Here is a 16,071-nt window from a genome sequence, read left to right as displayed (position 1 = left end):
AAAAAGAAAAATTAAGTCTTCTTTGCGCAATCATTCCAAACCGAAGTAAAATCTCATGCAGCGGCCTGAACCCAAGTTTAGAGCATCGTCACCTTGATCTAGCTCACAGTGCTGAAGTTTTGCATCAGGATCAACTCGCTTAGTTTCCAAACAGATTCTTCGAACTGGTGCGGCTGGTACACACTTAAGGCAAAGCTCAGTTCAACTCGAGGTATTTGGGAGAGCTTAAGACTAAAAGAACCCAACTGACCAAAACTCGTTCTTAGGAGATAACTATGGCAAGAAGTGAAAACAATCCAGTATTAGTTACTGACTTTTCCAAGAAAAGAAAAGGCCTCGAATGGCCACAGCACATACATACTGTTTTCCACTATGCCTGGAATATTCCTGGGAAAACAGAACAAAGAGAGAGCGTAAATATTCAACCCAAAGTGATCAGAAAGTCATATTTAATGCATACGCAGCCTCTTCACAGTGAGGAAATTGGGAATTCTCCCTCCAGCCGCAGCATCAGGTGCCGGAGRGGGCCACGTCGCGCAGGCGGCCGCCCTCCCCGCGCCGCTCGCCACGGCCCTGGCCGGCTCACGGGCACCAAGGGAGGCCCCAGCCTGGCAGCCGGGGCGGCAGGAGTTATGATGAGCGCCGAAGGCAGCAACGAGGCTTCGCGGGAGAGGAAAGCGCCGGGGCAGCGGGCAGACCCCGTGCCGCTGGCCCCGCGCCGGGCAGGGAGGCAAGGCGGCGGCACGGCCGCGTGGTGCGGAGCAGCTCTCGCGTAGCCGGCACTCTTAGAGGAGTCGGTCACTTCGGAAACACCTTGCCCCAGCTAGCAAAAACACGCAGAGGAAGAAGGAACGAGTCAAGCTTATTTAGCCCCAAGAGCGGATACAGGATTAGAGCCCTCGGCAGGCCCTGCGCCTCGGGCGGGACGCGGAGCAGGATCCCACTGCACTTCCGAGAAAGCGAGCTTTACACGTCTCCCACCATCGGCAACTTGCCCTCCATACACCTCAGCACGCTGCCTTACGTCCGTATCATTCGTGTTATTCTCATCTTAACAGGTCTGTTTATGAGCTGCGGTTCTAAATGCCCAAACAAAGAGCCTAAAGCTAGCGGAAAGCTGGAAAACGGTAACCTCTACAGCAGCCGGGGAACCAAGCTGGAACAAGTGACAGACACCACATACAGGAACCAACGTGATGTTCTGGCTGCCTGTTTTATTACACTGAGCAGTAGGGGACAGGCAACAGGAAATTCATATCCCATGATAAGCTCATTTACAGAGGGATTAGTGGAATTTTACCAGTTTACTAAGTCATTTACACAAATACAGTAAAAACCATGCTGRTATTACTTGTCAGACATCATGCTGYTAGACRACTATGGCACGATACCTGCAAGAGAAAATTCCAGGCTTTAACCATAGACGTTTTACATGATTTGGCTGTTAAATTACAATTGCAGAAACTCTTTTAGCACACTGTTGCAAGTCATCATAAAAAAAAGAAAGTTCAGGCTACCTAGTGAAAAGCAAAGCAAAGCAACCCTTGCAAGCGTGGTCGCATCCCCCAGCGAAAGGGGCAATGAACTGTGATCCTTTAGGAAAGCCTGATTCCTGGTCACGCTATGTGCTAACCCTATCCAGAAAATATTAGATCGCATAAATGGCAAGAGTGACCACTGAAATTAATTCTCTTCTGAAGAAGAAGACGTCAGTAACTTCTACTGACCTTCAGATTTGTGAAAAAAGAAGAAAAAAATCCATCCAACCTGTTACTTTCAAAATGACTCAGAATCCAAGAGTCCGGTATAGCTGTGCGATCTTGAACACACATTCCTGCAATTTAAGGCTAATTGCACTTGATAGAAAGTAGAAGACTAACATCTCTATTCTGATAGAAAAATATCTCCCACCAGCATAGCTGTGCTGATACTGATAAAATACAGAAGACCAAATTTATCAATTAAAATACTGCTGCTTGGTGACCAAGCCTAGATAAAGATCTCACCCTAGACGCATATCCTATAGCATGCCCTTGCATGGTAACGCATACAGGCATATGAGCACTATTGTTACCCACTGGCTAACTCATTTCTTCAYTCAGCAGAAGTAGCTACCAATGCATTTGAGAAAGCTACACATCACATGCATACACCATTAGTGCAATGCAYCGTCTGCTCCTACAGCTGATGGTATGTCCCATCTTTCTTGCCATTACAAGAATGTTTAGTCCAGTATTCTTGCTCAGGAACTTTACATTACTTTGAAAAAATTTGCTTATTTTATTATCGTTTTCATCTTAAAAACCACTACATAAGGTTGGAAACAATATGGTCAACCAGCTTAAATAGCCCCTAGACTCAAGTCCCAAATAGTACGAGTTAGACACCAGGCTACATGTTCAACCTGTAGATTGCTGTGAGCTAGATGATGAATACAATAAGGAAAGTACACTATACAATGCAGAAAGCAAATCACAAAAACAGTCAATTAAATGCAAGTTTTATTTCTTTATGGCTTACTTGCAAGTCATGTTTGCAACACAGCTATCGGGATGGGTCAGCCTCTGCTAGTAACACGAGACCAAGTCTCTAGAGGACTATTATGAAGCTTCTGAAAGAAAGAGGTGAAATAGAACAAAAATATTTGTAAAACGTAATGGGATTTTTTCCACCACCACCAGAGAATGTTTTTCAGGCATTTAGCCAGCACCACTTCAAAGRGTAGAAAAGCATGTGGTTTTTACACAGTTTTGTACTTTAATATCAAACAAGAAAAAGACAGGCTCAATGAGGCAGCCCAGCAACCGTCACTTTGATGCAGGAGAAAGTACGTCAATCGGCTGCATCACTGCAGAGGCTCCGGGGTCGGGGAACCCTCCTACTGCATCTCCCTCCCACACAGCCCGCGCTGTTCCCGTCCTCGGCTGTTCCCGTCCTCGGCTCGGCAGCCTCCGTGAGAGAGGGAGGAGGCAGATAAAAAACCGAGACATCGCTTCTCGCTCGAGCAAAAGGACAAGGCTGAGTCACGCGCTAACTCACACGCGCCCGGCTTTTGTAAGGTGCAGAGGTACCACCACAAAGGTTGGCCCGGACCCGGCGAGGAGSAGCACGCTCCGGACCACGCGCGGGGCCGCTCCGCACCCTGCCTCCAGACAGGGGCACGGAGGCAGGAGGGGCCAGAGGATGGCGATGGAGTAAGGGACGCRGAAGGAAACGCAGAAACAAGCTTCTCTAGGCAGCAGAGCCCTGTTGCAGCACTTGAGACCTGGAAATGAGCATCAGCCTGATCTGCGTCTCATTTCTCTTTAGAAAAAGGTGCTCCTGGTACACTGCCGCCTTCGCTCTCGCCCAGACGGGTATCGTAAAAACAGAGCAAGCCTGGCAAAGCAGAGCAGCACGTTTACAGCAACAGCATTTGTGCTGCAACACCAGCCTTTTATGCAATTTCATTTTAATGTAGGACCATTAACTACACGTTATAGGCTTGTTTTGCAACTGGCTCCTGACTGTCTGCAGAACTTAATTTAGACATATGAAAGACAGGTCTTAACTAAACAAGAAGTGCAATTTCTAGTGATCCTGTTTTGCTAAGAAAGTTAATTGTCAGTTCCTAAAATTCCAGCTAGTTAAAAACTGGACTTTAGTCTTACTTCTCTATTTAACCCATTCAAGTCTGGCACTAATCTAGCTATATTCCAAAGGACACCGATCTGAAGTTTACTGCATTGTCGGTCTAGCAGAATCATTTTAAATGGTCTTTTCAGTTAAGAGAAATTACTTCTTCGATCTGACTTCTGCTCTTTTCTGAGCAGGTTTAACTCCATGCAACAGGCTACCACGAGACCGATTTGGAYAGACACAGCAGCGAGCTTTTCTAAGCGTGGACTGACAGCTACATTATTAGTGCCTCGTATGAGGATTTGTTGTGAAAGGGGCAAAAGACTGCTTCCTTCCTTACCCTCCCCATCTGATTTCAGCATTGAACCAACCGACCAGAAAGTCATAGCTGAGTTAAGTACATACCATAGGACTTTTAATTCTAAACCTACAAGGTACTTTAAAAACCTATTAAGTGGTGAAATGGTTTTAAGCAGGATTCATTCTAGCTACTATAAAACATTGTGTCACTCTTCGAGGGCTTCAGTATTCTGGAAATTGCCAAAGATACAGTGATGACTGTTGATTGCAAACTGCAATAGAAAGCCTCAGATGACACATGCGACCCTTGGAGCACCTCCCGTTGCTGCTCTAGTCAACGCAGCAAGGCAGAACCCACTCTGAAGTTCAAATTTACCAATTGGTTTTCAAGCAGTTACAAAGAATAAAGTTAAAAACGGGAAGGAAGCTTAAGGAGCGAGCAAGAAAGTTCAGAAAATGAGTAAATGCAGTGTAAAATGAATTCTGGTGACAGAAAGCTTTTACCAGGTTAAGAACAGAACTGTTCATCAGAGGGGGGCAACTTTTGGTGAGATTTCCGTATTACTCAGATAAACGTCTTGCACAAACTGTCTTCTTGACAGAGCTGAAGTTTACTGTACAATCTCCTAGTGACAGCAAAGGCAGGAGGCTAGTTCAGCACCAGTGTGGGTAAAAAAGAGGAGCTACRATCTAATTTAGCAGCTGAAGACAGACCTGCAGTTTGACGAGCGGGTGCCTGTGACGGAGGAAAGGTAAAGCGACTGCTCCAGCTGGCTAACTGTGCAACAGTAGGAAACGCTTGAAGAAGAGGTAGAAGCAACTGCAGGATATGAGGATAAGAAACTGGGTGAATCAGTCACTGGAGAGGAAAACACACCAAGTAAAGACAGCGCGCACGTTCACTGATGCCCTCCTCCGAGGACGGCAGGGTTCTGCAGGCGTTGCAGGCGGAGCAGCTCAACGTCAAGTGTTAAATGAGGTAAGTCTAGTTCCTGCAGGGAGGATACAATCGCTCTCACCGCAGGCAGCACAAAGCAAGTAAATCCCATGGACTGGAGCTGGAAATACAAGACCAGGTCACTAGAAACCATCACGGAAGACGGCAACGGACTTTCTGCAAGCTCCTCRTGAGACTTTTGATCTGGGACAACGGCTAAACTCATGTAAAGGAAATACTGGTTTGTTTTTATTTATTAAAGTGGAAGGAAATGCTACCATAAATAGAAACTACAGGAATCAGTCCTGATGACATCTATGCTGACCTCATTCATCCTCATGAGATGTAAACATTAAATTTCACTACTGACAGACAAAACAAGCCCCGAGACTCCGCCTGAGAGTTGCRGGGGAAGGAAAGTGCTTTTTTGCATAACCAGGATAGGAAAAATCTTATATTTCTGATGGGGGGGGGGAAGTTCTCCTAGAGAAGTCTGTTTTTAAAGACTGTTACTGAGCCCCAGCTGCCTCGAAACCCGCCATCCACCTCCCAAAGGCGCTCGCGCGCCCAGTGCAGGGAGCTGCTGCGGACCGGCGCCCCGGGGCCGCGGGCGAGAGCGGCCGGCCGGCCCGCCGCCGCGGACGGTCGCAGATGAACGCCGGCCCGCACGCCAGCTCACGGCTCCTCCCGGGGGGACGGGGCGACAGCTTGGAGCAGGCCGCGGGCAGGAGGAACAGCTTCTCCCGAACACCCTCGGGAGCGCCTGCATCAAGGGTTAACCCTGCACATCTACAGCTAAAGCACTTTTTCTTTTTTTTTTTTAAAAAAAAAGGAAAACTGTTTAAATGACATGCAGTGGTCTAGCAGTAAAATCCACAACTCCTTCTGGTCTGAATGTCCAAACTTTGTGTGTTTACCAGCCACGGCACAGAACTGGCAATTTTAAGCAAGTCTGATAGCAGCAAGTTTGCTGCTTGCAAACAATCCTCAGCTTGTGCTCAGAACATTGTGCATTCACTTACAGATTTTTAAAAAGCAACTAATTACACATGCCTGTGCAGTCAGAAGTACCATAAAAACGAGTCCAGCTGCAGCATGACCAAGCCGGGCACAGGAGAACAAAGCAATAACTAAGAGGAGAGGAAGAGCGGCGAGAGGAAGATGAAAGCAGGGAAGAGTCATTAAACTACTCAGAGAATCATGACACATCTCGTGCTGCTGCCCACACAGGAGAAGCACAGAGCAAACCAAACTATTAACGGGGAAAAGAACAGCTGATAGCAGCGACCCGGCCAGCGCCTGCCGGGACCCAGAGGAGGTGAGCTGCGTCCGAAGGAGCCACCCGCCCGCACGGCCTCAGCCCCTCGGCCCCGCGCAGAAGCGCCTTCGTTCCCAAGCTCGGAGCCGCTCGCGCCCGGGCCGGCGCCGCGTCCGCTGCAGGCTCGCCCGCGAGCTCGGCCCGCCCCGCAGGCCACTCTGCAGGCGCGGCAGGATGCCGAGCGCGGTACCGCGCCGTGCGGAACAAAGCAAGGTCCTTCTCCGGTTTAGGGACTGACGGACTATTCTGCTAGTGCGTCTTCGGTGACCTTTGTTAAAATAAAGAGGTTTATTTTGATACAACATATGGCACGTTGCATCATCTGGAGTCTGCAGCTCCACAGATGGTAACAGCAATACAGACCCTTCCCTTGCGCGTTATTTGCTACCATGTTTGGAACCTCTTTAAAATGAATCTGTTTAATCCCTGAAGTTTTCCAGCGGCTGTCTGAGGAAAGAGAAGTGCAAATGAAATTGTGAAGCTGAAGACCAGCACTCCATTAACTAGTAYTTTAAAGGAGCTAACAGTACTGAGAGCAGTAAACGCAGAGGAGAGCGTACTTAAGGAATCTGCTACAAGACTTGCACTTTTYAAAATTATTATTGTTAATGTTAGATGACTTGCCAACCAGTCACTGACCCTTGGGAAGGAGCAATAGGTTCCTGGCTTTCCTGGAATTGGGCAAAGTCTCCTACTGCCCATTTGCTCCATCAATACCAGGCTCTACCACTCTTGCAAGGCAGTGTATCGAAGTAAACACCACAAAAGATAATTTTTTAAAAGACACTTTGAACCAAGGCTGCACATTTCTAATAYAGAATATTGTAGTCCACAAGGAGCACACCACCACCTCGCTCCCACCAGGCTCGTGTTAAGATCTGGTTGCCARCCTGAATTTGTTGGTAATTTTATTGTAACAAGATAAAATGCCAGCTCAGACCCTTGAGCGATGCACTGGCATGGTAACACTCAGCTCACAATTACAACTAATGGTACAGAAACAGCAGTATGTTACGTGGCAAAGCCAGCAAGCTTTTTGCTAATATTCTCACAGAGTAAATAAACCAAAGTCAATAGACTTACAGAAACTGAAGAACCACATTCGAAGGCAACATCAACCTAAAATTAAAAGCAATAAACAGCTGAAGCTCTGCCTGAGACTCCTGGCTCCTAACTAGCCCAGAGCTCTAGCTGGAGCACCCGAGATAATCTCAGGAAGCTCCGCTCCGCCGCTGCGGCGGCTCCAGCACGGCAGAGCTGAGGGCACCCGTGCTGCTTCCCTCCCGGGTTCGCGTCCCTGCGACGGCTGCAGCCGGGAAAGCCAAAGCTGCATGCGGTGGAGTCGTTGCCCCCACCCAGCACAGGGCCTGCACAAATAAAGTGGCCACTCGCAGTTGTTGCGCCCATATTTTTGCACATTTAAGACAAAAAAAAAAAAAAAAAAAAAAAAAAAAAACTACCATTTGATGCACTTTCCCTTTCTTTCTAAGGGACCCCTCACAAACTAACAAAATGTCATTTAGTGACACTTAGACGCATCATCAGATTGTGGCAGATCCAGTTCTGCATGTAGCAAATGCAAAGATTACAGTTCCTTGAAGGTATCTGGGAAGTGCTGGAGGAGTGCAGAGAGGCTGCTTTAATTGCTTTAATCCACAGTTGCAATAGCTCCGTAGCAGATACCACCAGCCTTTCCTAAACATTTAAATCAAAGGTATTGTAGTTGTCCAAAGCTATTTGCAAGTTTTTTGTAAACAAGTCCTGTTTCTCAGGCCTCTGCTTGCAGCAAGATAAACATTGTGGCAATTAAGCTACAACTTGTGTGTCGAAACGAGATAAACTCATTTTCGTCCGAAATTCTACCGAGCTGCCCCAAACTCCCGGAGGCCAGAAGGTCTCAGCAGGAGCAGCCGGGAGCAGAGGCGCAGGGCCAGCGCGCGTCGGGGTCAGCGGGGACGCGGCGGCAGCGCTCCGGCCGCGCCAGAGCATCCACACGTGCTCACAGCTCCCCAATTAGCACGCAGACACGATACCAGCACTCTTCCCAAAGGAGGCCGGGAACGTGGGACTAAGCAAGGGCTACCAGGGAAGCAGAGCTGCAGTTACATATCTGACTCGGTTTCACATGGGAAACACCAGCTAAGCGTTGTATTAATCTACACGGGGCGCTGAGGCTGCTGGGAGAATGAATCACATTCTTTGCACAAGAAACCGTCTTTCCAGCGAACTTGGTATTTTTAGACAACCCTGGTGGTGCACATCCAGCTGACACGTCCACCCTGCGAAGGCGCTGCACTGCCGCTCGCCGGCTCCCCCGGGCCTTTCCGGATGCACCGGCCAGCCTGCATGCAAAAGCGCTGCCGCCTCCGAGGAAAGGCCCTGGGCGGGAAGCAAGGGGAGGGGACCCCGGAGCGGCAGCTCCACGTACCTGTCGCACGCCGTTAGGCTGATCAAAGTCCTGTAGGGGTCAAGAACAGAGGAAATCTGGAGTAACTTAACACATTCCAATGCCAGGCTGCCGTGTTTACAGTTAGGATACCACGAGAAAAAACACTGTCCAAAGCAAGGGGAAAGAAAAGATTTGTGATTGTTTCATGTGCCTTGAGCCCCTTACGCTTTGAACCCTTAGGCCAGACACCAAATTCAGCAGGTTAGTGAACTGGAGAGCTGACGAAAGGACTTGYGTTTACTCACACTTTAATTTCTGTTAAAGTCACAAATATTCGTGAATACTCTTATCTACAGAAGTCATAACACTAATCTCATCTCCTCTCTAGCTTTAAGTTTAGTGATCAAAGTTGTACAATTTCTTGAAGCCAGCATTTCAGTTAATTCAGTGATTTTACAAAGAACACTCAGAAAGCACCTTGCACATGCAAAGGTAAGAGAAAACGGGTATGTTCAGTAAAAGTCTGAAGAACCTAAGTGAAAGCAGGCAGCTCTGTTTCACACCAGCTCCTCCCGGAACGGCTCGCTGTAGGCAATCCCCTTTCGACGAACGCCAGCAGGAGGATTTCGCGTCCCCGAACGCGTTTCAGAGCGCTGCCCGGTGATTTCCTTCCCCACCCACCTCTAAGCACAGTCAGGTGCCAAGCTTCGCGCGGTACGTGAATGCGCACGGAAACGCCCCTAATCCCCCCCCCCCATCCCCTTTGCTGCATTTTAAGCTCCAAACACGACCTCGAGAGTGAGGAATACACCCCCGGCCTACGCTCGCACCCACCGGCACCGCAGCCAAGTCCTTTGGGAAGCACSGGCCTTGCTCGGAGGACGCGCCTGGGAAAGGGTGCTGCTCCCTGCCCTCCGCACCTAGCTGGCCACAGCGGGAGGCACGCAGCTTTCGCGCTCTGGCTTTGCTAGGGGCAAGGGTGGCATGAGGCCATACACAGCAAAAATGCAGCCGAAGGAGGCTGAAGTGAGGCAGAAATTTGGTGCATGGTGTGGCACACGTTTCCTAACTGTATTTAGCCGAAGGGGAGAATGCAGCTGAGCCACTTTAACGACCCATATTGGTTGTTTCCACCTGTTCCAGTGCCAGGGACAGRCGGTCCCTGTGCTGGACAGCTGCACGGGCAAGACAGGCCACTGCTGGAATGGGGTATATTAAAATTTGGTGCTGTTAGTCAGACAAGCATGTGCAGGATGTCTTCAATAACACAAACCCCCCAGGGCACTGCAAGCATGCAAAGATATTTCAAGCATCAGAAACACGGTCTTAGAAGCAAGGGACACAGATCAGGGGCAGGCCGCTACGAGTTCAGCAGAACTGCAAATCTACAGACTTTTCCAACCGCTTTGTCRAAGATGCTCATCTTCCCTCTTCTTTTTTCCAAACAGATCTAAATTAGATTTCTTCAGAAGCAGAAAGCCAAATTTCCCCACATGAGGGCAGTAATTAGGATGTTATTAAAAAAGCCTGAGATGACCATTCTCTCCTTCCCCCTCTCGCAGCACAACTGATCAAACTGAGTTGTTTGTCTCCTCTCTCTATTTGTCATCCTCACCCAAAGAGCACATGAGTCAGACTGTGCACCACAGATGCTGCTGATAAAAGCACACTCCATTTGGGAATATTAGCAACCCTGCAGAACAAAGACAGCTAAAAAAATAAAGCCCCCATCCACTGACTCCCAATCAACTTTGCCAGTAAGTGCCTGGTAAATGTCACTGGCTTTACACTTTGCATAAACATCAATCTCTGGTTGCTCCAGATTAACTCCTGAACTCCTGCAAGATGGGAAGCACAAGCCTTATAACCAAGCAGCACCTTCGACATGAAGCCAGTAGTGCCTGTCCCAGTGGCAACTTGCTGCAGCTCTGTCCCAATAAAAGCTGTAAAGAGAAAAAAAGCAGACAGTGCAACTTATTTTTGCATAGCAATCTTACATAGGCTGGATTTTTGCTGTGTATTCCAGAGCCGCAAGTCATTTACTCAGCAAAAGCAAAGCAGYTAATCTTAAAGTGAAGTAGTCATAAAAGATTGCTCAAGTCTTTCCCTTAGACTGCTGAAGTTGAAGTCAGAAGGTTGGAAGCTTGACCCCAGAGGCCAATAGCTTTGCTCTAGAAAAGCTGAGTATCTGCATGTAAACAAAAGTGGCATCAGCTTACCTAAAATACAAGTTCATTAAAATTGATTTAGTACTTCTCATAAAACCCTCTTCTGTGGGTGCTCACTACTGGTTTAGAATCAACTACTATCAATTTATCGTAACAGCATTAAATTGGATGCTGCTCCTAGGACACATTTAAGTGCATGTAAATAGCCCCACTAAACAAAATTATGCATGATTAAAAAAAGCTGTCAGCTTCAGTGCTGATAAACTGAGGCAGGCTCTGACTCTGTAAAGACATTGTCTCACTACATTTCTAGGCAGATTTTAATGCTCCTTTCAGACACATCTGTGAAACCAGATCTATCTTATTATCTATAAAAAAGTCAGAAAAAGCACCGTGACCCAGTTTGAACAAAACGTACAACTTGTCTATTTTTGATACAGAAAAGGTCCAGCTGCAGTGCAGACTGTTCTGACCGGAGGCAGCACAGAAGTCAGCCTTTACGGCACACAAGGCAGGCAGCCAGGCTGCACCGCGGCCGGGCCGTCTAGAGCACGCTGCTCCCCCYGCACCAGCGTGTTCTGCTTGTGCTGTAGCGTTTCCTGTGCAACACTCGTGAACTGGTTCTACAGAATCCTACAACTAGCAAAACCACCACACATACAAATGCCACAGATTAAGGATCAAGAGCCCTTTCGGCTCATACCAGTTTATCTTCTAGATTCTTAATCATCTGCAGGTAGTGTACTTTGAAGACATGAAGTTAAATGAAGGAAAGASATTTCCAACAAAAATGATCAAAACGGGGAGAGTAAGACCATGCAGTCTCTCTAATGCTGGTGTTCCAGATGCATTTATTTCAGGAATTAAAATCAGGCTTTGAACTGCCTCTTGCAAAAGTGTCGTGACAGGGAAGTGCAAATGGCAAGTTTTCTTCAGACTTGAGATAGGCTGTTGTTCTCCTGCATTAGCCAGAAGGGGCAGGAGAAAGAGGAAAGATCAGTTCTGAAGGAATACTTTTCTAATGAAGAAAAACTAGCCAGTAGATCTTGTGTTTTGTTTATCATCTGCTTCTTTGCCATATCCTGCTCTCTATTGATATCCAAAGAAATGAATGCCAACAGAGGAAATATTTCAATAACGTAGTCTTCTGCAGGTCTAGCTCAGTGCAGGTACAACAAGCCATTAAATTTAAGCACCACTGGGACCCTTATGCACATAGTGCTGTAGCACATGATGTTTTCAGAAGGCCAGTAGCTTCTTGGTAACAAGCAGCAGGCATCAGKGCTGTGTTCCAGAAGTCATTTATACAGTTAAAATAAAGCAAGCAACCTTGGATTCTCTGCAGCCTGCACACGAACCTCCGCAACAACTGCTGAAACACAAGCGTTGTCCCRGAGAAGAGTATTAGAGCCTTAGCTTTTAGACACAACAATCTTTCTTTTCTCCCCACTTTTTTTTTTTTTTTTGACAGAGAAATTTAGATTCACTGGAAAACAAAACAAGAAATAGTCTTTATGTGTTTAAGAAGTACAAAAGAGGATGGAAACATCTTGCTTTACTTATTTCTTTTAGCTCTGGGAGAGGCTGTTGTGTTACAGGAAGTGCCAAATGTTTGATCAGAAACTCGGTCTGACTCTGTTTCAGTGCTGCTTCCTGAGCTCCGGCCAGACGGACCCGGGGCAGGCATCCAGGAATCCCCCACCTCGCTGGACAGCGGCCCCCTCGCACGGCACAGGGCGGTGAGTATGAGGAAGAGCTCTCTAAAGGTGGAAGACAGATAACACTACAGAGGCTCAGGTAGGTTGTGGTATTTGCAAGCAAATCAAAACACATGCCAACTTGACATTTGAGATGCTTCTTCAGCGCAAAGAAACACCGCATGCACTTTCTCCTTGCTTCAATAACATGGTGATAGTCTTCTCCCCCCATCTTCCTTATATTTTCTTTTCTGCACAGCTATATTTCAAGGTAGCATCTTCTGCCTTGCCCCAAAGGATTTAGAGCTAACTTCCATTGCTCACTAATGCTGCTCTTTAAAAGAAACACCCGCAAGACATCACAGATCTACGCATCTTCCCAAATGCCTGGAAATCAGGGTTTCTGTTCTGGCATCTTAACTGAGTATTAGGAAGAAGCACAGTCTCCGGCCATTCAAACTAAGCTGTGTGGTGCACTTAAGCATGCCAGYTGGACTTTGGCCCACTATACCAGAAAGAGAAATGCAGTTTGCTGTTTCCTCTGGGCACGAGCCTAGCACTTCCACGGAGCAGGCTACAGCCTGACAAACGGCTCCATGGCCATAGGTGTGTGCTGCTGATCAGCGTCAGACAAATCACTAGGATAATCCAATATGGCTCTAAGGCTTTTATGCGGGGAAAAAACAACCCTATCTGGAAATCAGTATCAGTCACAAGGTAGGAGCAGCCATGGGAAGAGAAAAAAAAAAAAAAAGATGAAATTCAAGTACTTATTTTTCAAAGGCAGAAGACCAGCATAGTTGACAGCTTCCTCAAAAAGGGCTATTGCACTGCAGGACAGCATGAAGAACACACATTTAGCATCTCTGCAGGCCTGTTCTAGTCCTAGCAAGATGAGATAGGATAAGAACATCCACAGACATGAGTGGAATAAACTTACTATCAGTACGGCCATCTGATTTGTCTTTAATGTGCTGCAACTTTGTTTTGTTGAGGCAAAATGTAATCTACCCTCTAGCTATTTTCACTCCTTATTGATGAATGCAAACAACTCTTAATTAAAAGCACTGGAGTTAAGTGTTCCAGTCGCACTTAGAAGAGGCAAAATCAGGAATAGTGTGCTTGAGTCATAAGCAGGTTGTATGGCACAATGTCACTAAAGTAAACTCAAAGTTCTCATAATTTTCCTTTCCAAATAACTGTTTTTAATGATAAATATATCAGTTGGTTTGGGCTTGTTTGGCAGCTGGACCCATGTTCCAAGATTAGTTTGAATGCCTTGTTACATGGAAGCCTATCAGTTACAGTCCTCCAACACAAGCTTGGTACTACTTCTGTGCCAGTTTAAACAGGATATTTTTTCTTGCACAACAGCTTTCAGTCTTGAAAATTCAAGTTTTGCTGCAATGTTTGTGGATCCTCCAAATGGGTGTAATTTCTTTAGGAACAAGGTAAGCCTACAGCAAATTTGCAATTAGAGAGAATGAGCCTTGAAAAATCATATAGAACAATGATCCTACAAAAATTTTAGAAGTGGGTACTCAAGCTAATTATAAATCAGTTATTTATCTAGTAGCACATTAAGCCCCATAACTTCTTTGGTTTCAAGCTAACACAAAGATAACGGAAACCGTAGGCCTGCAGAACTTAAGGTAATACACAAATGTTTTTGTATTCTGGCAACAAAATAAGGTTTAAAATACCAATTATTTCATGACCTGGAAAACTGAACTCCCTATCTAATTTATGACCTTGCTAACAACGTGGGAAACTCATTACAAGAAACAAACAACGGAGGTGTTGCTTGCCACCTCTCCTCTATCCCAACAAGCCACCTTCTTAAACTACTTTCCAACGGCTTCTTTCCTATGGGAAGGTAAATAGCCTGATGAGCTGATCTGAATACACCCTGCGGATCGTGAGCGCAAAGCCTGGCAGCTCCCAAACTGCACCCACATGCCTGCCTGCCTTGCTGCACTGACAGGGACAGGGTTTGGGAAAGCAGGACCTCTCACAGGAAAGCAGCAAAGCTGTTTCCTCACACTTCATTCCCATGGACAGCAGCAGATTATTCTGCCATCTCCGATTTCAACTGATCCCAAAGCATGCAATAAAACACAGGACAAAGCCTAGAAATCCAAAATGTAACTTGCAGATGAATTGCCTGGAGGCCAAACACACAGACCAATTTACAGGGGCTCTTTAGATCATGATGTTCATGTTGCTTGTGAAATGACCTGCAGACATCATGACAATATTAAGAGAGCACAAAAGCTGATGAAAATGTTTGAAAACAAAATTCACATATCAACTCGTTGAATTGAGCTGTTTGCTCACATTTCCCTTAACAGAGCTGGAGAAGGTTTGAGCATTTAATCTATACTGTGTGGCTCTTCGGACACCCTACAAGGATATCATGAGCTTAGGGCTCCACATCAGGGCAGCAAAAGCAAGAGAAACAACAGAATAAAGCTATTTCTCAGGTCCTTTCTGGAAACTCAAACTGAACCATGATTTAGTTGCTGCTGCTGAGTCAGTCGCCAGTACAGACAGTTCTGCCTCTGAGAGAAAGTCAGCAACGGCTGCAACGCCGAGTATTTTTGCTCTTCTTGGAACCACACGAATAGTATTTGTTTGCCGTTAATCCTATCACGCTTGCTCTTCCCAGAGTAACCACTGCTGGGAACAGACTTGTGCGTCTTCAAATGCCTTCGACTGTCCCACTTAGAGGACCTATCAGTACTGCAGAACGAAAAAAAACATATAAATAAAAGCAGCTGAGGTTACACTGTGGAAGCTAAAGGAAAGCAGACAACAGGAGCATTGCAAGGCACTGCTGTCTGGACCTTCCAGCAAACAGAACTTTGTGGCTTATATATTTGTAAGACAACAACTAAAAAAATTCAATAGGCTTTTTCTTTTTTTTTTCCCCCTTTTCTTCTTGAAGAAGTGTCTGTAAACTAGAGATGCTCAGTGATAGGAGTTTCGCTTGGGCATTTCAGCCCGAGTAGACTGCAAGCTGCAGCTATAGCTTAATATATTCATCACTAAAATTATCCGTTAGGCACAGAAATAGATGAAATCATTCTTCTAAAGGCATGTTTTTGTTCTAGCTAAATCTTGTGCTTTACTACTCATTTACTGCCCATTTTAATTGCCAGGTGAAGTGTTACAAGGTGAAGCATGTTCACAACAGCATCTCTACTTCTATTCATTTCAATCTAATATTAAGGAGTAGCAGCCACTGTGAAGAAGCCGAATTATTATAACCTCCTAGCAACTGACATGCTGGAGTAAGTCCTGAAATCTAAATAAATCTATCAAGGTAACAAAAGGAGCAAAAGGGTGAGAATTAATAGAGACAACATTAACTGCACATCACCAACAGACCTCATTAGTTCTGCTACTTGTTAGAAGTAAGAAAAGGAAGCAGTTAGACATTACAAGAGAAAAAATAAATACTAGAAATGCAGCAGTGCTTCCTGAAATGCAAGTTTCATGCTTCTGAGAGCTGGAAAAGGATAAGGGCATGACAGCCAAGCAAAAGCGGTTGGAAAAAAAAAACAACAAAAAAAGAACACACTGTGTTGAGCCTAGGATGGAAGACACCAAGCACCTGAACGGATACCCACTGTTAGCACGGG

The 16,071-nt window shown here is 46.2% G+C and overlaps 1 protein-coding gene across 3 annotated transcripts in view; it reads right to left on the bottom strand.

The window, feature by feature from the left end:
* Positions 1 to 16,071, bottom strand: part of GNG7 (G protein subunit gamma 7) — a 74,404-nt gene that overhangs the window by 24,780 nt on the left and 33,553 nt on the right. Inside the window, exon 3 of one of the 3 annotated variants that reach the window (XM_085311500.1) lies at positions 362 to 387. The exons of the other annotated variants lie outside the window; for them this stretch is intronic. The gene's annotated coding sequence lies outside the window, so the exon portion shown is untranslated. The remainder of the gene's footprint in view (positions 1 to 361; positions 388 to 16,071) is intronic. 3 annotated transcript variants of the gene reach the window in all.

Source organism: Rhea americana, unplaced genomic scaffold (assembly GCF_003343005.1).
Source record: "Rhea americana isolate MKP2758 unplaced genomic scaffold, rheAme1 scaffold_341, whole genome shotgun sequence".
Taxonomy (NCBI): Eukaryota; Metazoa; Chordata; class Aves; order Rheiformes; family Rheidae; genus Rhea; species Rhea americana.
Note: the sequence above shows the minus strand (reverse complement) of the source record. Positions and strands in the feature narration are given on the sequence as shown.